This window comes from Egretta garzetta, unplaced genomic scaffold (genome assembly GCF_000687185.1).
Source record: "Egretta garzetta isolate BGI_Z169 unplaced genomic scaffold, ASM68718v1 scaffold108, whole genome shotgun sequence".
Classification (NCBI taxonomy): domain Eukaryota; kingdom Metazoa; phylum Chordata; class Aves; order Pelecaniformes; family Ardeidae; genus Egretta; species Egretta garzetta.
In genome coordinates, this window is record NW_009260614.1 from 2,350,719 (window position 1) to 2,370,589 (window position 19,871).

The window sequence follows — 19,871 nt, forward strand, 5'->3', positions numbered from 1 at the left end:
AGGCACACAGCAAACAGCTGCATTGTTCAGATGCACAAAGCTGCAATTCTCCAAAGGGAGGCGGCAGGGTGGGGGGCAAAGGCTTTGAATAAACACCATGCTCTCCGGTGGCTTTGGCTGCAAGCACAGGAGCAGGAAAGACAGCAATTTCAAACCAAATTACCCTCAGGTTTGTCAGTCTTCCTCACGCGGGTTCTCCTCGGCAGCTGGGATGAGCGATGCTCTCTGCCCACAGCCACGTGCTATCAGACTTCAGCCCTCTGAGCTCTACCACAGCCGTTTATTTTTGACAAGCTGATGTGTCAACAAATATTCATGCATGCATGGAGGAATATACCTGGTGCTTCAGGGCTCTCCTGGGGCCAGGGAGGGGAAAAAGGGGGAAAAAAAAAAAACACAAAACCAACCCCTGCTTGATACCAAACGTAATTATAAGAGTGAAGAACTTGTTAGAAACATCAGGAATAATGAGTACACATGATGGGAAGTGGTGGGGTTTTGGTTGGTTGGTGGTTTGTTTTTTTTCTTCTAAGCATTTTAAATAGAAAAGGGACTGGCCAGGACTCTGTGGTTCAGCCTTATCGTTCAGACCATTTACTGGTGGAGGCACAGAGGTTTGAGTGGTTTGCTCCTAGAAACACTTCAGACAGCAGCTTAGGGAAGATTGACTGTCTCACGGTGGGTCACAGCAGGTCAGGACCCTGCTGGGGCTCCAACCAGCAGCGGGCAGGCGAGGCTGCCAGGCTGCCCATCGCTCCAGCTTAGAGACCTCCATTGTCCATCTCCAGCCCCGTGCCCCAAAGCACAACACCTTTTCAAACCTATGCTGCCTTCGGCGTTTCAAGCACAACCCAGAGGAACGGCACAGAAAGCCAGTGCCAACCCCGGGTCCCAGCAGGAGCAATGACGAGGGCCCTGGGGACAAGTCCCAAGCAATGCACAGGCTACCAAACCCCAGCTGAGACACATCGTCCCCCTCCGCCCACAGGTACCACCCTCAGGCAAGAAAGCATTTGGCTGCTTGCCAGACTGTATGCTCAAAATTCAGATCCCAAGCCAAAATACTTCTAAATTCAGGATTCAAGTCTCACTAATTATCCAAAAGGCGACGCACAGGGCCAGAACTAGATTCTAGCACAGCTGCAGCCCTCAGCTCAGACCGTGGGCTGGTCTCTTTGGGGATTAGCAATTAATGAGATAAATGTGATATTCGAGAAGGTTCTCAGGGGAGCTGGTGGCTAAGCAGCACACAGGAGACAAGAAGCTCTAGGAATAAACTTCCTACACTGAGATTTTTGCCAAGGTTTTCTAGAACCTGAATTAACACCGAAACAAATCCATTTCTTATGTAGGCTGAGAAACCTTTGCAGCTCCTCACGTCTTCTAGGAGGAGAATCTCAGGTTTTATTTCTAACACTCAGCTCACACCATATCTGGTCTGCCCACAAGCAAGTCTTGGTCCAGTAAATTGGATTTCCAAGGGAACACTGCATACATTTGAAAACTTTTAAATTTAAATGAAATATAATGGAGAGACCACTGCAAAACATTCCTGTTGGTGTCAGCAATTAGTTACCCATAGGGTTAAAGACCAGCACCTCATTTTAAATTTAAATCTGCTCACTTCCAGTTTTCCACCATTACCAAAAAGCTGTCTCAGAAACTTTTCACCCCCCATGAACCAGGTGCTCATCAGCCAAGTGCGCTTCGGCGCAGGGACCCAAGGCAGAGCTGCACGACACGGGCATGCTGCCAGCTTGCAAACGTGCAATACCTGGCCTTCTACACCTGAAAATACTTCTGATGGGGGAAACTGAAGCAGACTGCAGCTGATGCCTCCCAGTGCCCTCTTTGCTAGATGAGAAACACTCGACTGGTACAGCACAGACTGCTACTCACTTGCCAACCCCTGATCACTAATTAGTGCAGGTTACACAACACCATTTTCCCCATTAAATCCGGCTCTCTTCAGTTAAATGTAGGCTGGCACCTGCTTAGAGGATTTATAGCAAATATCGTGAATCAATAGCAAAAAGAAACAGATCCCTTACAATTTTGTCTCTCATTTAGATCAATGGGATATCAGAGTAAGAGGCATTTTATGTCCCATTAAATCATGCTTGACTACGTCCCATTAAATCATGCTCACAAAACTCTCTGTAAGTTTTGAAAAGCCTCCTAACACACGGCATCAGGTTTAATTTAAGGACCTCGCTGAGCTCCCATTGAGAAGTGTTGCTTGTCCTTATGCAGGGGAGAAAGGGGATTTACTCCATCCTAGGTCCAAGCCTCAGACACCTCTTTTTTCACTTCAGAAACAGACTGACAGACCGACCACAGGCACCAGACCCAGCATAAACCTCTGCCCAGCACCTCCCAGTGTCCTCCCCACCCACCCCGCAAGGGAACCAGGGAGGTGGAGGGTGCAGGGACTGTGGACACTGTCACCTTTCTTGGGTCTGAGATCTTTATTCTACACGAAGCCCAAGTCTGCAATCAGGAGAGCATACAAGGAAACACATGAAATAAAATACATTTACAGGGGACATTTTTCACTGTGAATTCTTTGCAGTTACTGCTTCATGTAAGAAGCCTTTCAGAAACAAAGGATAAGAAGGGGAGATGGGGGAAGGGGAAATATGGCTGAGTTTATGCTGAACAGCTTGGCGTACATCAGGCCGCATTAATCAAGTCAGCCAATTTCAAAACAAAAAAAACCCCCAAGTTTTGCTCCTACGTATGTTTGTCTGCTGCAGGAGTCTGCCTCTGAACCCTCTGATCATTTGTTTTACGCTCACCACACAGCTGTAAATCTGCTCTTCAGTGTGAGATTAGGATGTTTATGGGCTGTCTCGGTAACAGAAAAGGGATATCCTATCATTTACTGCTTCGTGATCCCACCACAGAAAAATAACGCGGAATCACAGCAAGCACTCGTGGAACATAGTGAGGCCACAGAATGGCAAGTAACATTTAAAAATGACTTCTTCCTGCTCAGTGATCTAACATGACCCACTCTGTTAATTAATACGTATCAACTGTCCTCTGGGGCGCAAAGCTATTTACATCAACCACCTAGAATCACGCTGTCCAGGATCAGGCAACCGAGAGCCAAACTCCGATGGCTCTTATACCTTCACTACCCCAACACAAGCCATTTATCAGCACTAACGAGCGCAGCTTATGTCCAACCTGGAACATGGACTGTTCTAGGACAAAACTGGCACCCCCTTGTCTGCTCCTTCAGCTCCCGATCAAACCACGCTGGCACAGAGCTGCCGGCAGACTCGTATGCCGATGGTGTGACTTGACAGACTGTGTATGGTGCCTCTTCTGCTACGGATGACAGCTGCCACCAGGTAGCACCTTTCACAAAAAACACAATTTAATGAAAGAAACAACAAGGCGAGGTACTCTTTCAAAGTCCATAACCAGAGACAATAGGACCATTATCACAGAATCATAGAATCACAGAATGTTTTGGGTTGGAAGGGACCTTTAGGGTCACCCAGTCCAACCCCCCTGCAGGGAGCAGGGACACCTTTAAACAGATCAGGTTGCTCACAGCCCCGTCCAACCTGGCCTTGAACGTTGCCAGGGATGGGGCCTCCACCACCTCTCTGGGCAACCCATGCCAGTGTTTCACCACCTTCATTGTAAAGAATTTCTTCCTTATATCCAGCCTCAATCTCCCCTACTTTGGTTTAAAACCACCACCCCTTGTCCTGTCACAGCTGGCCTTGATAAAATGATTGTCCTCGTCTTTCCTCTAGGCTCCCTTTAAGCACTGAACGGCCGCAGTCAGGTCTCCCCACAGCCTTCTCTTCTCCAGGCTGAACAGCCCCAACTCTCCCAGCCTGTTTTCATAAGAGAGGGGCTCCCGCCCTCGGATCATTTTAGTAGCCCTCACCTGGCCCCGCTCCAACAGGTCCATGTCCTTCTTGTGCTGAGGGCTCCAGAGCTGGATGCAGGGCTCCAGGTGAGGTCTCACCAGAGCAGAGTAGAGGGGCAGAATCACCTCCCTGGACCTGCTGGCCACGCTGCGGGGGATGCAGCCCAGGGCACGGCTGGCTTTCTGCGCTGTGAGAGCACATTGCCGGCTCATGTCCAGCTAGCTTTTTGTCCATCAGTACCCCCAGGTCCCTTTCGGCAGGGGTATATTAGCTCATACTCTGGAAAAAACAAGCAACAGCATTCAGGTATGAGTCCAGAGAGGAGCTGGACAGCCAGCCCTGCAGCATGCTTTCCTCCCAGGGTATTTTCCTCCTCAGAGCACAAAGCAGAAATACTGCTAATACCGAGAGATCCAGTACTCGCTAATCCCAGATGCTGTATCAAAGATTATATTCATCACTGACTCCAGAAATCATCTTCCCCCTTCCACGACATGCCTCACTCACGCCATCAGCTCCTGACAGCACACGCCTCTATTCTGCGCAGAACCTCAAATCTTCAAGACCATCAGCTTTTTCCTGATTTGTGCCATTTGTCCTTTCTCCTTCCTCCCAATTCCAACATAAATATGCCTACCAAAGTTTTAAGTGGAGATTAAATACCATTAAGCAGAAAGTATAGCTGTCCTCATTTCCAGCGAGGAAGCAGAACTCCATAAATTTGCTTTGGTCAGATGTGCCCTGGTTTTCAAATATGCCCAATGTTTTAAAGGTAATACTTGGATCTAGGTAAGAGTCAAGCTTCAACAGGCTATCTGTATATGATCCATCACTAACCTGATTTTCCTAATGATGTATTTCTAATAAATTGCTCCTGATGCATATTAAACATTATGGATTACCTATGCCCTCTGGAGCCACCTCTCCCATGGAGGGACCGGGGTGCAACAACATGCAGAGGTTGCCCATCAAGATCCAGAGAGAGATGAACCGGTAGCAGTATTATGTGGTACAGAGGTATTAGGAAAAAAACACTTAAGGAAAACTATCTGCTGCTGCAGACACAGAACCCTGCCAATGTTTTTAAATCACAGTTTTAAGCAAGGTAAAGAAAAATCTAACCTTGTACCACATGTGCCTTAAAACACTAGAAATGCCAATAAAACCCAAGACCTTCTCATAAATGGAAGCACTCAAGCATGCCCTAAAGCACAAGGGAAGAAGCAACACACAGGGGTCCTGGGCAAGACCACGGTGCCTAAGCCAGAGAGCAGAAGCCACATCAGAGCCTGGGGGGAGGACGACCATCTTCCCCCAAGTGGCATTTGTATCTTTAAACATGGATCCAACCAGTAACTGAAGAATAACAAAGTAAACATGGATCTAACCAGTAACTGAAGAATAACAAAGATCAAGGGAGAGCCAAAGGCAGTGTGGCTCTATCTACGTGGGGTCTTACAATATAGTAAGAGGAAGGATACGTCTGCCCCAGTCCCTATCACTTGCCTGCCCTTGGTTTAAAGCCCTTCCCAAATAAGCCGTAGCTGAAGCTCCCATCTGACGCAAACCTGGGAGCCTGTCCAACAGGCGTGTGATGCTCGGAGCAAACGGTAGGATGGTAGGAGCGAATTGGGCATTGCGGCTCCAGCACAGACCATCAGCAAGGCAGGTAAGCCGCTTGCCTTGGCAGTGAAACCTTCCTCAGCTGCAAAAGGGAGAGGTCCCAGGGGCTCCTCAGAAACCACTGCCAGCTGCAAAACCAGATCCCATGCTCCTCTCCAGGACGTGGACACAGAGCAGGATTGAGGGCTGACCTCAAGCTTGGGCAGCTCGCTACGGGTACCAGCACCAGCACTCCCTCCGTTCAACTCCTCCAGGGCTGATGATGCTGTTTTCAAGATAAACACAGGCAAGCAGAGAAAGGCAGCAAAGGCAAATCAGCCACTGCAGGCCAGGCTCAGGTACCATCACTGCAAACAGCAGAGGAAGATACCTCCCAAGCCTGCGTCGCAGTCAGGGCAGAGCTCGTCCTGGCAGGCGCAGCAGGCAGGCACAGCAGGAGCTCAGAGAGTCACACGGCAATTTGTTCACCTCCTAACGTAGCACACATCCCTGCCCCATGCCACCACCACCGAGACAGCCAGCAGAGCACACAGGTACCTCGACTGGCAAGAAAGCATCTCTGTTTAGTGCTCTACAAAGCACAGGAGAATTTTACCAACTGCTTGCATTCAATAACCAAGAGCAGCCAGCAAAACTTTCTATATGCTGTGCGCAGCAGGAAAGGGCACTAGCACGCTGAAAATGCCCAAACCAGAAAGTCCCATCCTATATCCAATTCCTACTCTTATGAACATCAGTGCAAAGTAACTGTTGTTATGAGAAACACGAGGACATCCTATCTGGAGACGTAAATGTGGTGCAGGCTTTAGGTTTCCCACTTCCACTAGTGCAGGAATGGTCACTACTGGACAGCTGAAGAGGTGGTGCGGAATAACACACCCAACTGCCCAAAAGCAAATTACTGGCAGACCAGGAACTTAGAAATCTATTGTAAAACCCTGATATCACAGTAGAGTAAGATTAATTTCTTTCTCCCTGCTGATGTTCAGCTCTCCCTGGCCTACCCATTGCTTTGTGTCCTCCCTCAAGCACGAAGCTGGCAGGATTCCCCATCCCGCTCACCCAATATACGAAGGACACCATGTACAGCCTCTGTGTTACAGGTAGGATGGCCAGGCTCTACGCTGCTTTGAATGGGTATCAAGCATGAAAACACATGCAGCAGAAAAGGTCAACAAAGTAGCAGCAGGCAGCTTTTTTTGCAGCCACTGGAACAATTTAATTGGCCTGACTAACGCCTGGCACAGGTAAGGATTAGGCAGCATCATACAAGATAATTTTTGGAAGCACACAGCGCTGTGTTACGGTCTTACGTTAGGGAACACACTGATGGCCACAGGCGGGCATTGGACCCACTGCTTCTGGTGCCACATGGCTGAGGGTCTCAGGAGCAGAAGTTCTCTGTGCTAGCCTTGACGGGTGCTCAGGTTGATTGATGACCGGTGTATCTATTTAATAGCTACATCGTCATTAGCTCTGACGCTACGCCATTACTCATCTTTGCAGAAATGTCCTTTCAGGCTGTTCAGGACAATTCTCCCACACTGCATGAAGGTGACGTCCCTCCTACATGGCCTGTTGAAATGCCAACAGCAGGAACCACCACGGGGAAGGTTGAACACACATGGTCTGAAGAATGCCCCAAGTCTTAGGGTTCTACATTGCTCCCACATTCCACAAAGCTACCCCTATAGCTACTAATGGGGGTCCTACTGGACCCCCTCCATCTTTTTTTGTGTGATCAGCCATAATAAACGCTCATGAGCAGGGCAGACAGAAATAGTTAGGCATGAAAATCTGTGCCAGTTGTACGGTGGCGCAAAACAGGCAGGGGGACCTAGGTCCTACGTGCCTGTGGAAGAGCACAGGGCAAACAAAGATTTGGTGGTTGCAATTATGGAGACCAAAATTCTTCATAAAAGAAGATCCTAGTGATGAGTTTTCAAAGATTTCCTCCTCTCCTACATATGAGAGTGGCTAAGTTCTTCCCCCCCTTATTTTCTTATTTTTAATTCTGAGCACCCAGTAGTTCCCCAGTCTGGCTCCTGAAGTACAGTTATTAATCATCCCTTTGCTGGCCATCACACAAAATAAATCCAGCTAACGTGCTTATCAGGAGCTTATCCCTTCCTGACATTTCATTCTTGTATAAGGCTTGAGGGTTTGAATATTTAAATAGGCAAACATTCTTTTGATTAGTAGAATAAATGATTCTTGTTACTTACTGTCCTTAAAAACACTGTTAGCATCATGAAAGTGCTCAACTACGTCGGCACAGCTTTCACAGGATTTTGTAGATTTTCCTACAAAACGTGGTTTAGCAGCAGAGCTCAACTTAATAAGCTCATACATTTTTAAATGCCTTTCCTACAATGATATATGGAACCGCAACATTAAAGCTAAGGGTGCATAAGAGACAACTTAGTTAGAATTTCTGCACATTAAGTGGAATTCTCCTCAAAATTACTATCAGATAGATTACTGTTTCACTAAGCTCTTATAAAGCCAAGCTGGAGCAAACATTATCTTGCAACTAAAAGAATTACCAATACATGTCTCGGTGCCTAGGAAGCTCTGACCCTTCGGTTCCCAAAACTGCACTTTCGGAGCACTCCCCAAATACGACGTACCAACAGTTTTACCCCATTACAGAGACATAGCATTGGGAGTCTTTTGGTGGAGCAGGGTCCCAAGAGCAGGTTAACACACCCTGTGGTTTATAGCCCCACAGCGGCCTATGGGCGCCTACCACCAGGTACATACTTGTCAAGATAGCGCAAGTAATGACATCCACCGTTTCTGCTTCTTGCACAGAGCCTGCGTTTTAAAACAGTCCCCTCCAAACTGGGCTGAACACTGAATGATGTCAAAAATAGGCATGGACTGAAGGAATGGGCTTTGAAAATGGCTGTTTATAGCATTTTACAAAGACGGGCATCATTGCGTCAAAGTGAGAAGAGCCCTGACCTCCTCTGTGGTGCGGATCCTGAGCAATCAGGCTGCGATGCAAGATCTGCTCTCGATTTCACCGCCAAACTGCTAAGCAGACCCTGTGTTTTCACCGAGGAAGGACTGGCACCGTGCCAGCCGGCACCCTCCAGGAGAGGAACGCTGACTCTGCTACACAGCCGCAACCAAATCCTCAACAATTACAGGCTTGTTAAGTGCTCAGAGATCACGGGCTGAAAGGCAGAAATGTAAAATTCTAAATTAACAGTGTATGTCTTGACATCCTCTATTAGAGGTGTCTACTACTCATGTAGCCAATCATGTAGACACCATACTGGATGGGGCTAATTAGGAGATGTCTAAGGTAGAAGTCAAAGCTCCCTTCGAGGTCAATGAAGAGACACTGACACTGCCAAAGGACAACTTATTCCACCCCTCTACCTGACATGTATTGCTGCCTGGTATAAAAGCTGATGTAGCTATTTTAGGGGTAGGTGGAAATGCCTTTTTCTCCCTTGATCACAGGCAGACCTAGACTGAACATTCAGATGAGCACGTCCAGTGCCTCCCATCAGAGCCTCCCCAGCCAGTGACTCAGGGTGGCAATCAGCTCACCAGCAAGTTCACGGCTCTACTCAGGTAGGTTGGTATAAAACTGTCACTGCTCCAAGTCTTACCTGCCAGATCTAAAATTAAATCCTTGGTATATAGCCTTACTGTAGGAGTGTCTTACTAGAATAGATCTTGTGGGAACTCAAGATTTTGACATCCCCAGTACATACTTAGGGCAATGAGTAAGAAAAGTGGCCAACACTTGTGCTGCCTGGAACACAGGGTGGAACGACGCCATTGCTGGAACAGCTGGTATAAAAATGATGAACTTAAAAGGCACAATGGATTTTTAGAGATAGCTCTCCTTTTTTGTAATAACAGATCCACTTTGCTGATGGGCTTATGAACTGGCGAGATGAAGAGGTTTTTAAACTTTTTCTGTTATGTACAGAAATCATTGCATTAGTTTACTTAACCTCTGTCAGAATTAGATCGGCTCAGCGCTGCCTGGCAAATTTCTGCACCATGGAAGTCACACAGAGAGAGCTCTACAACCCCAGCATCAGCCTGGGGTGGACCCGGCACCACCACAACCCACCCGTGCACCCGCACCGGCAGGCTGCTCACCCAGGCCACCAGAACCCACCATTTCCTAAGAGATACAGACTGCTTTGTTTGGAAAAAAACCAAACAAGTCACAAGCAACATCAAAAGGGTCAAAAAAGCACAGGATGGAGTTGATTTTGATTTGCATTTCTCCTTGTATTCCAGTTTCAGGTACTAATTAACTGAATGCAATTAACTAGTTATAAACATTGGTGCCCCCTTAACGGTAGGGGACAATTAAGCATGGAGAGGTTAATAAACCTGCAGACAACACAGGTTATAGTGATAGAGTTCAAAAGCAATGACTGGCACACTGTCCGGCTATACTCTCGTTTTTCATGCAACAGATTTTTTTCTGGTGCAATAAATGCAAAAGACCAAGCATTCACTGCAATACATCAGAACTTTCCCTTTGCTCCCCAGAGGAAGATCCTCACCCCCACTGCTATTCCATGGTTATGCTTGCTCCCCTATGACTTCTGTACTGCTAAGGGTTACATTCTCCACCTCTGACAAAATAAGATACAAGTGAGGCAAAACTAGGAGACAACTGACCAACTCAGAGCCTGAGCATACAGAAGAGAGGTCACCCAGTTTACCCCAGTGCAAAACAGTAACACCATCTACATAGCTATAGGGAGGGATCCAACCCAATACAGCCAGTCAGGCAGGAGCTGAATTGCTACAGGGTTAAGAATAAAAAAACCACCTGTACTGTAATTCTTAGTGCTGAGTTGGAGACGCCCCGTGAGCTGGGTATCAGACCTTTTCTGCTATGCCAATTCAATGCCTGTCCTTATCTGCAGAGATCCAAGTGACAACAGACACGCAGCTACCTAGCACAGGCACTTCAGAAAGTCTTTTACTATTACTTAAACCCGGAGAACATGATTTAAGGCTATAGATTTGTTTGCTGCCACAACAGATACTAACAGGAGCATCTAAATCCTGACACGCTTGAAGTCAGCTCCTTTCTCACCCTGCCACCACCACCAGCCCCCCCAAAGGAGGCAGATGTATACTGCAGCTTCAGGCTGGAAATCCAGACTGCCTTATTAGATGTGGTTTTAGGTAGCACTGGCCATCACATACCTGATGTGAGCAGACACGAAACACAAACAGCAAACTTGTGCAGAAATACATACAGTGACATAGGGCCTAGACCTTCCTTGTTGTCATTTACCAACAGACACCAGAGGTTTGGGTCTACACCTGAAAACCACGCAGTAGGAAAAATCAGGAGTTGTTTTCCCTCTCCTCTTCACCTTATGAACGCCGCCTTTTGCCTGCTTCCCACAAGACCCAACGCAAAATCTAGCACAAAAATCTTCTCCCGCCTGCCCAGCCAAACTTAACACGTTAATAGACATCCAAGATGTGGCTTTTCTTTTCTGCCTGCAGCCAGGAGCTATGCACAGATCTCCTCCTGGCCCAGCACATGCTCTGCTTTGCCACAGAAAACCTGTATGTACTTTGTATTGATGCAGCTGAAAACCTGGGAGGTAAATTCTTAGATGTCAATGGTGCACTGATTAGATTGAACGATTTACTCGTGATTGGGCTGCAAAGTAGCGTGGCTGAAATACAATATGTTATAAATCACGTTACAATCTTCTGCTGTCTACACACACACCGTGTGTGCGCAGGCAGGTTCCAGCTTGCTCAAGTTTCCTTAATCCAGTCGTAGCTCTTCCTCAGCTGTTCCTTACATATCCATATTGCTTGTTGTCTTTAAATCTCAGTAGGAAAGGAACAACATTGCGTATCCTTCTGAACTGGGGACAAGTAATTGCACAGACTGAAGCTATTGATTTCAAACAAGTTTCATTCACATTCCCCTCACAAAAATAAAGCTTCACCAGGAAATGAATTGATCTCCATTTGGCTTTTGTAAAGATTATGAACAAGCTTAGAAGAAAGCAAGTGTTCAGACTGCTATTCATATTGCCACTTCCTAATCACACTCCATTAATTGATGGCTTATTTTAGTTTGTATTTTGCTGATTCGGTTGCACATGTCTTCTTGCAAAAGGGATTATCAATATTAAATCAATTACATCTACCCTATGAAGTAATGGAAAGCAAACCATTTTCTATTATCCAAGCATCTTAAGAGAGCTAATGCCTTCTGGTACCCTGTAGTGTTTAGAGATTAAGACGACTAGATTCTCATAAACTATTTCCAACCATTAAAGCTCTAAATCTCCCTGCATTTCCCCATAAAATTCGTTTTTTAAAGCACCTACCTTATTTCCATTAAGTATTTTCCAGAAATGTTATGCTTTCTATTTTGGAATTAGGGTAGCAAAAAATATGCATTACAATTTAAATATTTAGGGATATAGAGGCACATAACTTACTCAGCAAGTTCTAACAAGAAATGATCTACTAAGTTGTAAAAACAGAACATGCAGAACAGGATTTATTTTGGGGGGGGGTTCTTATAAGAAAGTTATTATGTTCAGACACATCTAAGGGATATAAAAACCAGAGCTATTGCAAGTGTCACATCCACTTACCCATCTCTCCCCATGCAGATGAGCTATTTCACACATATGAAGAAAAACAGTCATTAGGAGAAACTTGGTCCAGGATTTATTGAACAGCCACAGTTTGGGGACAACAGGGAGGAGAAGAGGAGGAAAATTCAGTAATGAACTCTCAAATTATTTCAGAGGATTCCCTCCTTGTGGTTGAGTGTCCTTTGAAACCAGCTGCTGCCTGCAGGACAAGCTCACCCACCCCTCCGCCCTTCCCAGTGCTGCACACACACAGACCAGCAGCAACCCGCCGGCCAGGCCAGCCAGCACACGAGACTGCCACGGATGCTGGAACACTAAATAAATTGCTTCAGGATGCTCTCAGCCACCAGTGTTTGGCTCCTACCTCTGCCTGCTTTGGCTGTGAATATGTAACCTACTCAAAAGCTCCCGGGGCAATAGAAAAGCTCTCTGCAATACATGGGAGCAGATCTGTAGCACAAAGATGCAAGCTTTGATTTCTTTGGAAACCAGCTGAAAAGTGCATCAAAAGCTTAATTTGGTTCATTTATTTTCACAAGTATAGTTTAATCAGAAGTATCTATGATAATGCAGGTGGTTTTCAGCACCGGAGTTCAGAAGAGCACAAAAGCACGTTGTTAAATTACATTAATCCAATCCTCAGCCAAAAGTGCATGCTAATACTTATTATTTACATTAGTAAATGTTTTATAGAACACTTCATAAATAGAAGTTTCCCTGAAGCATCATGTTCCAAACTTGCAAGAATAGGGAATAATTTTGTAGTCAGGAAGGGAAAATTGACAATTAGTGGAATCTATTGTGTAAAAAAAATGTAGATACCATGGCTATAAATCCACAGTCACAACGTTTCAAGATTACACGATGCAGCATAACAACAGCAAGAGTATCTCGTTACAGCCACTAAACAAACTCCACAGTTACGTTCCCAAAAGCACTTTCTTACTGACTGAGTTTAAAGAAGATATTGGGGCTTCTAAGCACCCGACGCCTCCTGATGCACTTCTGACCCCACACAGAGCACTCAGGGTTGTCACACTTCAACGGCCTCACTTCAAAAGGAAAAAAAAAAAAAAAAAAAAAGGAAAAAAGAAAAGGGGAAGAAAAAAAAAAAAAAAAAAAAGAGAAAGCTGTTCTGTGTCCCTATCTAAATTCAGAATAGAAGTAAAAAATAACCCCCATAGCTTTTCAGTAGGAAGCCCGACACTTGCAGTTTTAGGGTGATTTTTCACAGCTCTCAGCGGAGCCAACCCCACCTGCCCACATGTACAAGACAGCGTGCTGCTCTGTGCCCTGGGGCTGGCTCCCAGAGGTCACAGCAACAGGCAGAAAAAACAATCAGCAAATACAAAGCACAGCTGGAAAAGTGTGTCTTTAGAGACTTGACTTGCCCAGTTTTCAAGAAAAAGAATTAGTGGAAGTCCAATAAAAATCTCTCCATACACGTATGCTGCTATGCGCTGAGGAATAAAGATCAATTCCAGCATTTATTCTGGTTTGTATTAGCACTGGAAAAGCAATGCAGCGATAACGCAGCTTTTTCCTCTCGTGCAAATCATCAAAAGTCACCAAAAGTTGCAGCACAGTCCCTGGGGGGGGGCAGGTGGTGAACGTGGTGTCCCCGGCGCCAGGCAGTGCCTGCACGCACAGCACAGCAGCAGCAGCTCTTCTGATCTCCAGTGCCTTGAAGATGCTGGAGAAAGAAAAATCAAGTTGTTTCAGGTTTGCATCTGGGTTTGCAAGTGTCCTCCTACCCTCGTGACCCTCAGAGCAGAGAAGGGACAGGTTCAGCACAGCCTCAGTTGTTCCTCCGGCAAGCACAAGGAGCACGTGCAGCCTGGCAGAATAAAAACACCCAAAGCCACACAGAGGTTGGGCAGACTGGGCAGGGTGGCATGCAGGGACAGAAAATATCCAGCAACTCGTCTCTGAACTGCAAACCCGATCTGGTTTTGGTAAGCCTTGGTCTGAGGCACGTTTCTGTTATGCCAGAGCTTTGACACTGATACTCACTGCTTGATTTCTTTACTTGCTCTCCCAGAAAATTTTCAGGTGGCATCTTTCCAAGTATTGGAAAATACTACTTTTCCTTTTTTATGGCTTAAGCCGTAAAAAGCCAAGGGCAAGAGTGTTTTTCACACAGCACTGGATCAGACCACAACTATCTAATAGGAGAGAAGATAGTTCTGACTTTTTCCAAGAGATGAAAGTATCATTTCATACACTCCCACGTGCTGTTCAAACAGAATTTCACATCTCAAACAGTCATGGTCTTCTTACACAGTCTTGATTCCTCACTAGATTTTCCTTCAGTTATTTGATGATGAAAAATCACTGCATCTTGTCTCTCTTTTCCTTGCCATTGTTTGTATGTAGGATTATAACAACAAAACAAAAAAAACCCATCACAACACAAAGACCTCTCTGCAAAAGGTAAAATAACTATTGTGCATGCAAGAGAGAAAGAGCTCTTTCGACCTCCTTTGTTTGCAATAAACAGCAACGGCTACAAATAAACAGTCATGAAACTCTTATTTCCCAGCAAATATCACCAGCATAATTCAAGTAGCTTGGTTTTGTCTTCTTAAGCACTGTCCTCCTCCTCAGACTCATTTCATCAAGCGTGGCTAAACACCCTAGGGCAGGACATGACTAAGTAACTGGCATAATATCACAAATGCGCGACTCCGGGAATGTTCCAGCTCCTAAAAACTCAAAGAAACCACCAATAAAGAGTGCTCTGACATGCTGCAATAGTATTTGCAGATCTCAGCCACGTCTACCAAAAAGAACATGGTCAGTTGGGCTGGGGGGAAAGGCAGAAAGCATTTTGCTTCAGACAAAGCTTGAAGGAAGTTGTATGCCTTCTATTTTGAGGAAGAAATGAGACACACAAATGTGATGCCAGATATATGAAGCAGCACACAGGGCAGCCTCCTGCCTAAGTCATGATATGTGCTGAGAAAGTATCTCATTTCAGTATCTTGGTACAAGAGAAAACTGAGACAAAGGCATCTGCAAAGCCAGGTCTTCCTAGTTATTTCCATAGTGGAAAACATTTTCCCTTCTTCACAAGAAAATAAATAAAAATGATAGCACATGAAACCTACAGAGACTTTCCTGAGCCCCATAAGAACCAGCCACAAGGCACAGGCTGAGCCTCGCACAAAGCATTGTCACCTGGGAGCCTGCAGGGGAAGCCCCTGAGAGCAGATAAAGCCAGCGCAGGACCAGAATGTCTTGGGTCCAGCACAAGAGAAGTGTGAAGCAGATGGGGTCTCACAGGCATGACACTGAATTACAGGTCTCCAAGGCCCATCCTCCCAGACAGTCCTGATGTATCTAAATTCCATCTGCATTCATGATTTTCCAAAGATGTATTCAATTTTGATTATAAAACCAAAATCCAATTCTTGGGCCCTGCAACACCCCAGTAACCTGAGTGGAGGCTGAGACCCAAAGGTAGCCCCATGGTAGAGTGCAAGAGGCTGTCCAAGGGTGGAAGAGACCCCAAAGGGAGCAGTGCCTCCCACTAGAGCTTGCTCCCTGCACCCCAGAATATGTTCTAGCACCCAGTATGTACATGCTGAGAGCCCCCAAAGGGCACACAGAGACCACTTTAAATAAAAATAAAATCAAGAATGGATTTAGTTCAAGTTAGGTAAGTTGTCAAAGAAAACCCAGAGTCTTCTCTCAAACTATCTGTCTCTTCCACTCTGTCCCAAAGAAAGACTTTCATCTAGCTGCCACACAGAAGTCGCTGGTAATAAAACCAGCTAACGCCAGATGGTGTAAAAACCTCCAATTGCTCCCAGGCTCCCAAGGAAGGCAGCTACAGAAATAAACGGGTGATTCAGCCACTTGAGACACTTGAGTGTAATGACTCTGACTCAATCCCCAAACACACCACTGGGAAAAATTAAAATCAAGTCAGTGATATGTAACTGTTTCATCTTTAGCAATGGCTTCCAGGTGATGGCATAGCTCTACCCAGGACATTGCTCCAAGGCCGGGTGGTCCAGCTAGTAAATGCAAACCTTTTACCAGGTGCATGCTGTGAAAACACAAAAGCAGATCAAGCTCCCCATACCCAACCCCAACCTTTTTCCGTGCCATGCCTCGCTCACACGCAGGACCCAACAAGGCAGGAGGAAGGGGTAGGGTCTCTTGGCTAGGAAGCCCTCGAAACCTCTGAAAACCAAGCTGTGGAAGTTGCTTACCACTTACACCGCTTTTCTCTTCACTTTAACATCCTGAAGCTTGCCCGCACGAGAACAGCTGTTGAGAGATTCGTAGCAGCAGGAATTAAATCTACTTCTTAATCCCATAATGCCATAAAATACCACTGAATCAGAGCTTAGCAGGATTCCAGAAAGGAACAGACTTTTAAAAGAGATAATGAGAACTCCACATTTATATTAGATAGGATTGAAAGAGAGAATAGAGAAGACAGAACGTACCAGATGGGCAGATTATTTCATAGTTTTCCTTAATATGATTTCTTCAACCTGAAGCATCTGGTAATTCCACTATCAGAGATTAGATACTGGATAAGATGGACAGGCAGGCTGATCTAACACAGCAATTTTTATTTTCCCGCTACGTGTAGGAAGGGTTCCCATTAAATCAGACCTCACAGAATGAAATAAAGGTGCATAAAATCTAGTATCAAAGCAGGGAATGTTAGCAGCCCCTAGGATCCCATGTAAATATGCTTCACTTTCAATAAAGAAAACAACACGACTTCTTAAGTCACCCCATCCTTCATAGGCAAACAGAAAATGCTGTGAATTGATCAACAATAAAACTCACAGATCAGCCATGTCCTTCAACAGTTTTTGCAGAAAAATGAAGAAAATCTCTCCAGCTCTTTTTTTTTTTTTTTTTTTTTAATTTTTGTTATCTGTGTAGAAGTCCTGCAGTCTGCGTGCAGCACCTTGGGTACTTCCAATCTAGAAACAGTAATTGTTTTCCAGAACACACAGGAATCTCATTGTAAAATCCAAAACCCTAATCAAGCAAGACAGAAACGCGTTGCCTATGCCTACCTCATTACACCACTGCTCCACAGCAGGACCTGAAATAAGGTCCCTTACACCCAAACACTAGTCCTCCCTTATTTTCGCCAAAGAGAGTAGCTTTCTCTGTCATCCAAAATGTGACACCATTACCTGATTGGCTCTAAAAGCACATTGCATTGCACACCCAACACAACCTTTCCTGCCCAGCAGAAGGCCGGGATCAGAAACATCAGTATTAATGAGCTCAAGACTAAGGTCTTAGAGGCACAGCTCCCTTATGGTATTAGTACCACACACATATTCTGTGTATCCATACGATCAGCAGCACGTTTTTGGGATGCACTCCAGTAAAGCCCAATACTGCTCAAGAGGTGAACAGCAGGGCAGACTTGCTACCTTCCAGCCCAGGCAATCAGCCCCAGCTGAGAAAATCTCTCAAATAAACTACATTTTACAACCAAAATGAAGATGATAATCCAAACTACCAAGAAGAGACACCACAACTCCCCAAATCAAGGCAAGCAAGGTACTCTACCCCTGCTCCCAGCCCTGGGAAAGACCTTACCTTCCCCTAAGCACCACCCTGCACCCAACGCCACTTGGACCATTTTCTCCAAGGGAACTCACCTCTGTCCCTTCTGCTGCCTCTGGGCAGGGGCTCAAAGGGCCATCAGCTGCAATCGTGATGCCTCCTGCTTGCCAACATCTGCCTGCAAATCACTCTGACCATCTCTGAACGCGCGGTGATGCTGACCGCGAGGTGCAGGGAGTCTGAACACAGGAAGATTACAAAACATGCCAAATGTCCCCTAAACTCCCCTTGCTCCCCCTCACTTTGGCCACAGTCACAATGAGGGGGCAGGAAAAGAACTAAGAGGTCTGATCCAGCATAGCTCAGCACTCAGGAGAATGACACTTGACCACATTAATCTTTTTCTTTAAAAAAGGGGAAATTTTTTTTAAAAAAAGAACCCATGAGTGGCAGCTGCTGCTAGGAACAGTCTGAGTCCATTGGCATTCCGGACACTGAACAGCCTTTAGTTGAACCAAACAGGTTTCACTATGATATTTAAAACTAATACATACTTTGTAATGCTTATCAGCTGGAGGGGTTTCAACAGTTTTTCCCCACTAATGCCACAATTCTGAAACCATTTAGGCTAATTTCCTTTGACTTGAATCTATTTTAACCAGAGACCAGGATACTTGACTTAAATGGTTTGTATTAAACCCTTCATAAAATTAGCCATAAAACGGCATGCACAAAATAGCAAATGGATCTTGAAGTCAGAAGTTGAAAAAGCTGAAACTTTTCAAATCCTCCAGCAAACTCAAGCCTGTTTCATAACCAGACCAACCACTCTCTTACAATACCAAGACAATTGATCCCTAAAAAAAAAAAAAAGCAATAACTTCAGGAGTGTGTTTGGGTTATTACATAGATAAAAGACACTAAGTTATGCAGCTGCAGTCAGTACCCACAAATTCTCTCCAAATTATTAGTGCCGCTCCAAAATGATGCATATTTAATAAATTGCTGTGTCTGCTCTGTCCTCTCCACTGCCCTCCCATGACATGATGGACAGTGGCACTGAGGAAGAATACAATGCAAACCTAAAAATGTCAGAATTAATCCTTTTCTTCCCCTCAAGATCTGAAAAAACATTACTTCTCAAATTAGTTCTCACAAAGTAACGCTGGCTCTGCTAGAAGTCAGAGTTCTGGATGAGAAATGAAAATAAGCAGCTCAGACTCAGGTAACTGCTAGAGAAGGTCTCACTTCAAGGATTTGTCATTGTAGTGGGATTTGCATATCATATCACCAAGGGTGCAATTTGTACCTGCAATGCATTTTGCCCAGACGGACCGTACCAGCAGAATTGGAGGCTGGGCCTCCGTTTCTTTGAGAACTCATCCAAATATTTCTGTTGTCAGTGGTTGACAGCCTTGGAAACTCTGAGTGGCTGCTTGAAATTCATGCAGCATGCAGAGAAGTGAAGGAACAAAAGCTCTCCATGCTCTCACATCCTTAACAATTTGCCAGTACACTGGAGACATGTAGCTGCATCCCCTTGCTGCATGATTTTCAATGGTTTGCAGATGCCAAGCAATGGCTTTGTCACTGTCCTAATGACACAGGCATTGGACACATATCTTTCAGAATCTAAATCTCTTTCAGCTCATTTTTTTATCAGGCATTTCACTCCAGGCCTGGACAAATTGACACTTTCCTATTTTGAGGAACACTCTGCTAGCCGTATCTCAAATTAACTTTCATAAAGATAAACTTACAGCCTGTCTTTTCTCACACTCTTAACAAAAAATGATTTGGCATCTCATTTAAAGTCTATTCTTCTGCGGTGCTTAGCAGGTAAACATCATCATCGCCATCATTTTAAAAGGTCATTCTGGAAAAATAGTAGAGGAAGGATATTGCCACCAGAGCCACCAGGCTCCCTTCAAAGGCGTCTGCACAGATCTCCAACAGGACATCCCACAGCAGCGTTCCAGGAAGAAGACTGCACAGGCAGGAGCATGAGGGCAACCAGAGAGCCCCGGAGGTCTTGCAGGGACATGAAGGAGATGACAAGGGAGGAGAGAGGGAGCCTCTGCACACATTTACAGGGTAATAAACACCAAAGGCCAATAGTGCAGTGAACAGCCCTTTGCTGATGAAAGCAGATGTGAGCTTCTGATCACATTAC

The 19,871-nt window shown here is 45.4% G+C and overlaps 1 protein-coding gene across 1 annotated transcript in view; it reads right to left on the reverse strand.

Annotated features, from left to right (window-relative positions):
* Positions 1–19,871, reverse strand: part of GALNT17 (polypeptide N-acetylgalactosaminyltransferase 17) — a gene marked incomplete at its 5' end in the record, with an annotated part of 214,860 nt that overhangs the window by 138,363 nt on the left and 56,626 nt on the right. The gene's annotated exons all lie outside the window — the stretch shown is intronic.